This window comes from Mus caroli, unplaced genomic scaffold (assembly GCF_978045245.1).
Source record: "Mus caroli unplaced genomic scaffold, Mus_caroli_1 scaffold_17, whole genome shotgun sequence".
NCBI classification, from domain to species: Eukaryota; Metazoa; Chordata; class Mammalia; order Rodentia; family Muridae; genus Mus; species Mus caroli.
Window position 1 is genome coordinate 92075223 of NW_028227272.1, and position 7963 is coordinate 92083185.

The 7963-nt window shown below is 41.9% G+C and overlaps 1 long non-coding RNA gene across 1 annotated transcript; it reads left to right on the forward strand.

The window, feature by feature from the left end:
* The first annotated feature begins 313 nt into the window (after positions 1–313).
* Positions 314–7519, forward strand: LOC110312070 (uncharacterized). The gene is made up of 3 exons (XR_002380020.1): positions 314–399; positions 5876–6258; positions 7293–7519. It is a non-coding gene; the product is annotated as an uncharacterized LOC110312070 (long non-coding RNA).
* Positions 7520–7963: the final 444 nt, after the last annotated feature.

Genomic DNA, 7963 nt, shown 5'->3' on the forward strand with positions numbered 1-7963 from the left:
AGTTCTCATTGGCTACTACTGTGCTGGCAATAGGGAGAGGAGTTAGAGACATGCTTCACCATAAGCCATTATTTAATGGGAAATCAGTCTGACCCACACCCTGGGCCATGGTTTGAGTGTTCTCTTTGAGGTGCACATGAAACTTTATCTACACACCCACATGTTAGTGGATTTTAGAGGAGTGCCTTTGAGAGATAATGAGCAGGATATGAGGTCATAGAGTGGGGCCTCATAATGGAACCAGTGCTGTCTATGAAGAGGAAGAGAGATATGAGCTAGTGCCTTTGTTCTGGCCTCACTGTGTGACACCTTCTGCTGTGATGCAGGAAGATGCTGGGGCTCAGGCCATGGACCTGCAACCTCAAGGACCATGAGCTACATGAACTTCTTGTATTCTTTGTAAGTACAGCTTCAGATAGTTTGATATAGCTACTCTAGATGAATTTAATCACACTGTTTTCACAGTTAGGGTAAAATGCATAAATATGAGTATTAAAAAATCTAACAGTAGGGCAAGGTTTCTCTTCCTCTAGATCTTTGTATTTTCTAGAAATGATGCTTAAATTTTTGTTATAGCTCATTGGCCAGAACTTTTGTGTTATAAACCCACTTCTAACAAAGAAAATGCAGGAATTGTAGTTTTAGCCTCCATATTGGTCCAAGATTGGCCAGAAAAGGACAAGGACTGAAATGAAATGTAGCTATATACAGTGTGATGGTTTGAATATGCTTAGCCCAGGGTGTGGCACTATTAGGTATGGCCTTGTTGAGTAAGTGTGACCTTGATGAATCTGGTGTGACCTTGTTGGAGGAAGGCTTGGAGACTCTCTTCCTAGCTGCCATGCCAGTGTTCTCCTAGCAACCTTTAGATGAAGATGTAGCACTCTCAGGGCCTTCTCTAACACCATGTCTCTGGACACTGTCATGCTTTCTGCCTTGATGATAACGGACCAAACCTCTGAACCTGTAAGCTATCCTCAATTAAATGTTTTCCTTTATAAGAGTTGCCTTGGTCATGGTGTCTGTTCACAGCAATGGAAACCCTGACTAAAACATGCAGGCAGTCAGGATTTGGTTACTGATTATTCCTGTTAATCGCGATAGATGTGGTCTTTCAGTGGAGGCTATAATTTCAGAAAGTTTTATAAATGTATTATGTTTTTCCATAGTAAAATAATGCAAAATTTTACTACCTGTTCCAATTTAATTTTTATTATACTAAAATTATATGAGAAAAAAAATTTGAATATTGATGGTAAGTGTAGCAACTCAGTCTTCTGAAAATATCCAGGCTGGTGAGAGTTCTTCAGGGCACTGGGTTTGCAAGACCAGGCGAACACTACATGTCCTCTCATGACAACTGGGTTCTGCTGTCTCAGTTCACTAACCCAAAATTGAGCAGGCAATTAAAGTGTCATTGCTGTGTCTATGATACATGTCTCTTTGTCAAGCTGAAATAGCTCACCCATTAGAGTGTTTACACCACAGGTGCTGGGAGTCTGGGTTCTCTTGTATGTCAGTGGCCCTCATCCCTCAGTGGCCCTCATCCCTCAGTGGCCCCCATCCCTCAGTGGTACTCATCCCTCAGTGGCCCCCATCCCTCAGTGGCTCCCATCCCTCAGTGGCCCCCAGGCCCTCATCCCTCAGTGGCCCCCATCCCTCAGTGGTACTCATCCCTCAGTGGTACTCATCCCTCAGTGGCCCCCAGGCCCTCATCCCTCAGTGGTCCCCATCCTTCAGTGGTACTCATCCCTCAGTGGCCCCCATCCCTCAGTGGCCCCCAGGCCCTCATCCCTCAGTGGCCCCCATCCCTCAGTGATGATTAGAAGTGTACTCCCACTACCAGGTATCATTTATCCATGGCAAGTCAGGTATTTAAGGTATTTCACGGGAAGGAATAGGAATAGTTTTATACTCTTTTTGAAGCACTACACCATGAGTTATGTATGTATATACATATATGAAAACTCACCAGCTTATTTTTCTGTCATTGTTCAGTTTAAAAACAACATCCCAAACATAACTTGGGTGGCTGAGAAGCAAATGAGCTGCCACTTGCTTTTGCTGAGAGCAGATTTCTCCGTTTAGAAATAACTATGTGGTTTACTCATAGAGCCTTACATTTGTCTGTCTTGTTTCCTGAGTTGTCTCCCTGTAGGTCACTGGGCTTGGGGTCTTCAGTGCAAACTGTCTCTCATCCCCCTCTCTTTCCTTTAAGCTGACCTCTTTTTGACCTCCCCATGTCTAGACACATATTCAGTTGCTATGGCCACAACTGCTTCTCATCTCAAACTGGCACCCACAGTATTACATGGTAGAATATCTGCTCACAGCTGTCCATGGTACATGTATCCAGATGTCCTGAGCTGTGTGCTGATAGAGGAGTCATAGGAGTGAGGGTCAAGCCTAGGCATGTAGGAGCTGAGTGAGGTCTAGTCCCTGGGTCCCCTTATGGTGATGGTGGCTGCATCATCTCCCAGTGGGGCTCTGTATATTTATGCCAGGGCTCCAGGTGTGAGCGGTGACATTGCTTCATCGTTTGAATAATGACTTTTCCTCAGCAAAACACATGGCAATGCTTTCTGTTATGTCTATCTGGTCATTGTCACATAGCTCTGTTTCTAATATTTATAAAGTGTGATTTGGTCTTAGCTGAGCATTTAAAATGTTGATATCTAATTAGTATCGCTGGGTATTATTTGTGCTCCTCAAAACTAAGAGTTGAGTAGAGATGATTTCTTTGATATGTGTTTCAATCCCTTCCATTATTTTCACACTCCACACTTTTGGTTGTCTCTAAGAACTGCGTATTAAAGGAAGTCAACATTTAGCTATTTTGATTCACCCATAAAAATTACTTTGAGCTTCCTGGTTCGGTTGCCACCACACAGACAGCTGTATCATACCGACTTTCCTCCACTCTGGTGTACTTTAGTTTTCCTGCTTGGGTAACAAATGGATGGTTTTAAGTAATTACTTCTGTGTTGTCTGCAGAAAAGTTACAAAGGAGAACATAAATTCTATAGATATTTAAATCCAACATTGTGTAGCTATTTCCTCTAAATTAAACAACTTCTTCCTGGAGGGGATCTCTTAAGACTCAAGGAGTCAACAAAACTTTCAAGGGTCAGGAAGTTCCTGAAATTACAAAGTTAAATACTCCTCCCCAAGGTTATACAAGTAGGAAGTGTTTCAGGAGAACAGACTCTGAAGCACCCATTGTAAGGTAAGGAGGTCCAGATATGTCTTAGTGAATGGTCCCTCACACTGGGGTCATCTTGTGTGTGATGTGGCCATCCATGCTTCTGTAAGACACCTGTCACCCTTGCTCTGTAAGTAAATCCATAAACCCATTGTTTCACCAAGTCCACTGTGGTGGGATTGTTCTTTTGGTCTGTTGTAGGTGCTCTGTCTGGGGTAAGTGGACTCGATCTTGTCTCTCCAGGTAAAGCCATGGCTATCTTCACTATCACCTGATGCTGTTCACATTGTGTGCTCTCGAGAATCCCTCTGGTACTTAGCACGTCTGAAGTTTTTTACTCATTATTAAATATAGGCAATATGTACAAGCTGCATTTCACACAGCCTATCAAGGACAAATTCATTCTTATCCTGTGAAAGTCAATTAATTAAAGTATTCCGCTAAGAAGAGCAGATGTTTCTTGAGTGTTCCCCACTTACTCTCTGGTGGGAACTCTTATTCTCTATTAAGCTATCTGGCTTTGGCTCTAGTTCAGCCCCACATGAGTGTGTCTTGCTCCCCCTGCTCTGGATGCTAAATCTTTGTTTAGTGGGCCTTCTCTGGCTCCCTTCCTGCTGCAGAAAAGAGTTGAGTTACTGTTATAGCAAATGCATGGTCCAAAAGTCCTAAAACAGTTACTGTCTCATCCTTTACATGAAATGCTTGCCAACTCCAGTTTAGATAAAATTCATGATGGAGTCTGGGATGGAAATAGATATTTATTAAACTCATTCTATTCTCTAGTTTTCCTGGGATGAGCAAAGCCCTCCATATGTTCTTTGTCATGACTGTAAGTATCCTTTCCAAACAACTAATGCTTCTTAAAGCAGAGCATAGCGCTTCCTATCCATTCAACATGCTTTCCAATTGAGCAAAGAGAGAAATGTCTAGTAACACCATGGGCATGGTAGAAGCTCTTAAAGAACAATAGAGATGACATCAGATGGCAACAAAGGCTTCAGGTTTAACCCTGCACCCATCAGAAGAGGGACACAGAGGTCTGAGTCCCATGTGTGGAAGAGCAGCATGAACTTCACTGGGTCAGAGTGCTGCCTTCACTGCAGACCAGAGGTGGAGCTGGCCCACAGCACTCTTCTCTCTCCCATGTGCTGGATGGTCTTCCTCTACTTGATTCAAGCTAAAGTCATCTGAGAGGAGGAATCCTCAGTTGAGAAAAGGTCTAGAGTAGATAGGGCTATAGGCAGGCCTATAAGGTATTTTCCTAATTAGTGATCATTGGGGGAGTGCCCACCCACTTGTGGGTGGAGTCATCCCTGGGCTGGTAGTCTTGGAGTCTATAAGAAAGCAGGCTGAGCAAGCCATGGGGAGCAAGCTATGGGGAGCAAGCCAGTAAGCAGCACCCTCCATGGCCTCTGCATCATCACCTGACTCCAGGTTCCTGCCCTGTTTAAGTTCCTGTCCTGACTTCCTTTGATGATCAACAGTGATATTGAAGTGTAAGCCAAATAAACAATTTCCTCGCTAAGTTTTTTCAGTCATGGGGCTTCATCACGGTTACAGAAACCCAGCCCATGCAACCTTGGTCTGGCTCCTGCAGCCTGGCCACACGAGGCTCTCAGTTTTTTTTTCTATCCTGAAAGAAGAGCAGTGATTTCTTTTGCTACTGCTTTTAAGATGGTTCCGATGGCAAGCCCTAAAACCAAAATGAGTTTCCTTTCCTTAAAATCATTTCTAAATTACCCAGCTTGACAATCACACATTATATATTATGTTAGTATAGGCAAAGCATATGCATCTCAAGGGGGGTCTGGCAAGCCAAGACGTCCCGGCGACTTCCACCACCTTGACAGAAGGGACAGATGGTTGGGCCAGGAGGCTGGAACCTGTTCAGGTTGGAGAAGTAACTCCTGCAATCCACTGCCTGCAGAAAGCCTGTGGAGTGGGCATGGAGCCATGGACTTATAGAGGAACTAGCCTGAAGGATGGTGTCTGTCTGGAAAGAACTGGGAAAGATAATCAGGAGGAAGAACGGGAGAGATGGAGAGACAGCTGCAGGGACTATCTTCCAGCCTTTAACCTTGAAAGTTTATCTAAAGCGGATCTCAGCCCTCGGTCATAGAAAGTTCAGGTGTAGGCTTCCGCCCAGTGAGGGTTCTCATTGTAGTGAGTGTGGGTTCATTTGGTGGGTGGGGTGGGGGTGGTCTCACTGTGGTGGATGGAGTAGGGGTGAGCTTAGTGCTGAGTCTTTGATGATTCAGTTACTGAAATAAACTGACCTTTTAATGGGTATACAGATGCTGCTGAAGTCACTACCAGTGGTCCCTGGAATGGAAGGTGATGGGCTGGGGTATCCTGTGTGGCATCTTTTACTTTTATGTGTGCCGTGAGCACATCTAGACCTAGGAGCCAAGTTCATATACAGCTGTGTAGTAAGAGTATAGCTCAGAGGTTGTAGCATATTTACATGTGTACTGGAATCTTCACAAGAGTTGAGGCCTGAAGAAGGGAACATCACAAGTTTCTTACACATTTTTAACAAAATAAATGCAGGAAATCTGTGAATGGCATTCAGAACTCAGACATATTGGGGGCATCATTAAAAGATATTGACTCACTGGGGGCATAACATGCAGTAGATGATAATAGCTACCCAAGTGAATTTCTTTTATACAGGTTACTACAACTCTAGTGATGAGATCTGGTGATAAAAATCTATTTTCCAGCTTGGTAACCAAGGGATGTCCCTTCTAGAAGAATCTTCAGAGTGTATCACATGTAGAAGATGGACCAAATGCCCTTACATCAGTTATACTTCCTCAGGTAGTTTCAGCTTAAATGGTCAACTCAGCAATCAACGATGGGTCACCTTTAACTCCTCTGGAGAACTCGGTGCTTCCTTCCCAAGGATGCTCCTCTATTGCCAAGGAGTCACACTCTCAGCTGCTTGCTTAGAGAACTTGTGTGAGTCCAAAGCTTCTTCATGAAGAAGAATCTCTTCATAGGGCTGAAAGAGTGGAAGTTATCAGTGGAAGAAAATTTAACTTGACAGATACGAGGTAATAACTTGATTTGAGCAAGGCTGACTATTTCAGGCTAATTGGGCATGATTCTTGCCTGTTTTTATTGGATTGTAAATATTTTATATATTCATACTCTGAACATTTTATCTGTGATGTTTCTGATGCATTTTCTATCTCATTTTGTCCTTTAACTTTTTTTCATATTTTTGATGTATGGATGTCTCAATCTTTATGACTTTTTCCTTCATTATGTCTCGGGATCAGAAGTTTGCTTTCTCATCTCTAGATCAAAAAATTTTTATGAAGGTTTTTTCATTATTGACAGTTTTTGGAATCCACTAGGAATTTGCTTTAGAGAGCAGTATGAAGTTGGAGTTTCAATTTTTTTCCTCTCTAAATATTTAACTAGTTATTCTACTCTCCTTCAAAAATTATTATTTTTCTTTTTGTGATGAATTTTTCAGCCTTCTTTTATAATATATGGATTCTCATTCTTATGTTCAGGGCTGCTCTACATGATCTTTTCTGCTCCATTTTTCTCTCTGCTGAGTGCTGAGTTTTCATCCTGAATAATTATTTGCTAAGTTACTATTACTTAACTGATATTCTCAATATCTGATAGACTTTGACACTCATTTTTCAAATCAATTATATTTTCAAGATTTCTTTTATTATTGATCCAGTTCCATTTCAAAAGTGCAAATCACTGTAATTAAACTGCACATAGTTAGCAAATCAGGAGGAGGCTCCTTAGGAAGAGAAGAGGGTAGTGGGCGTGGACATGACAGAATACCTTATAGATGCTTACAGAATTGTTAAAAGAATACATTTCAGAAAAGGTGTCACAGGGCATTTAAAAATCTATAACATAAATATTTTTATCACAAAAAAAGACTTTGTTGGGTTGAACATGTAATTTGGAGAATGGACATCTCTGTTATATTGAGTCTTCTCACCTAAGAATATGAAAGTCCATATCATGGTAGTCCATGAAGTTTAAAGTGTTTCCTCATATGGGCTCTGAACAGTCTTTCTTTATGTTACAATGGTTAGTATTTATCAACTTGCAGGACATAGAATCACCAGGGTGAGAAGCCCCTTGGAAGATCTACCCAATTATGTCAGGACAACTCATGGGCTGGGAGCCCAGGCTGGATAAAGAGTAGGAAGCAGATTGACCGCCAACATTCCTTCTCTGTCTCCTGATTGTGGACTGAATGCTTAGCTGTCTCACAGCCCCACTACCATGCTGTCCTGCTATGGTGGACTGCAGGCCTTCAAACTGTCAATGGAAATAAAGCCCTTTCTCACTAGGGTTTTCTTGCCAAGTGTTTTGTCAAAGCCAACAAGGGAGATTACACATATTTATTTACATATTTCTCATTGATGACTACATTTTATTACTATTGTGATGCAAAAGTCTTCATGATCACATTTTTTTTTTAAATTGGTAGTCAATTATTCAAGGGAAAACAACTGATTCTTTGATATCAGGTATTTATTTCTCATTTAACTAACTCTTCATTGGCAAAAAGGTGAATTCTACTGTTCTTTTAAACACATATGAAGCCAATAACTAATGATTAGCTACCAAACATGTCTTTTGATTAGGGGGCAGAGAGATCCTCATAAATACTTCTGATTCCAAGCCTACTTGAATACAGTTTCATCTTACCACAGCTTGTGAAGTTTGCCTTGTGTACAGTATAGATCCTCAAGTCTGATACAGCAAGGCCATCAT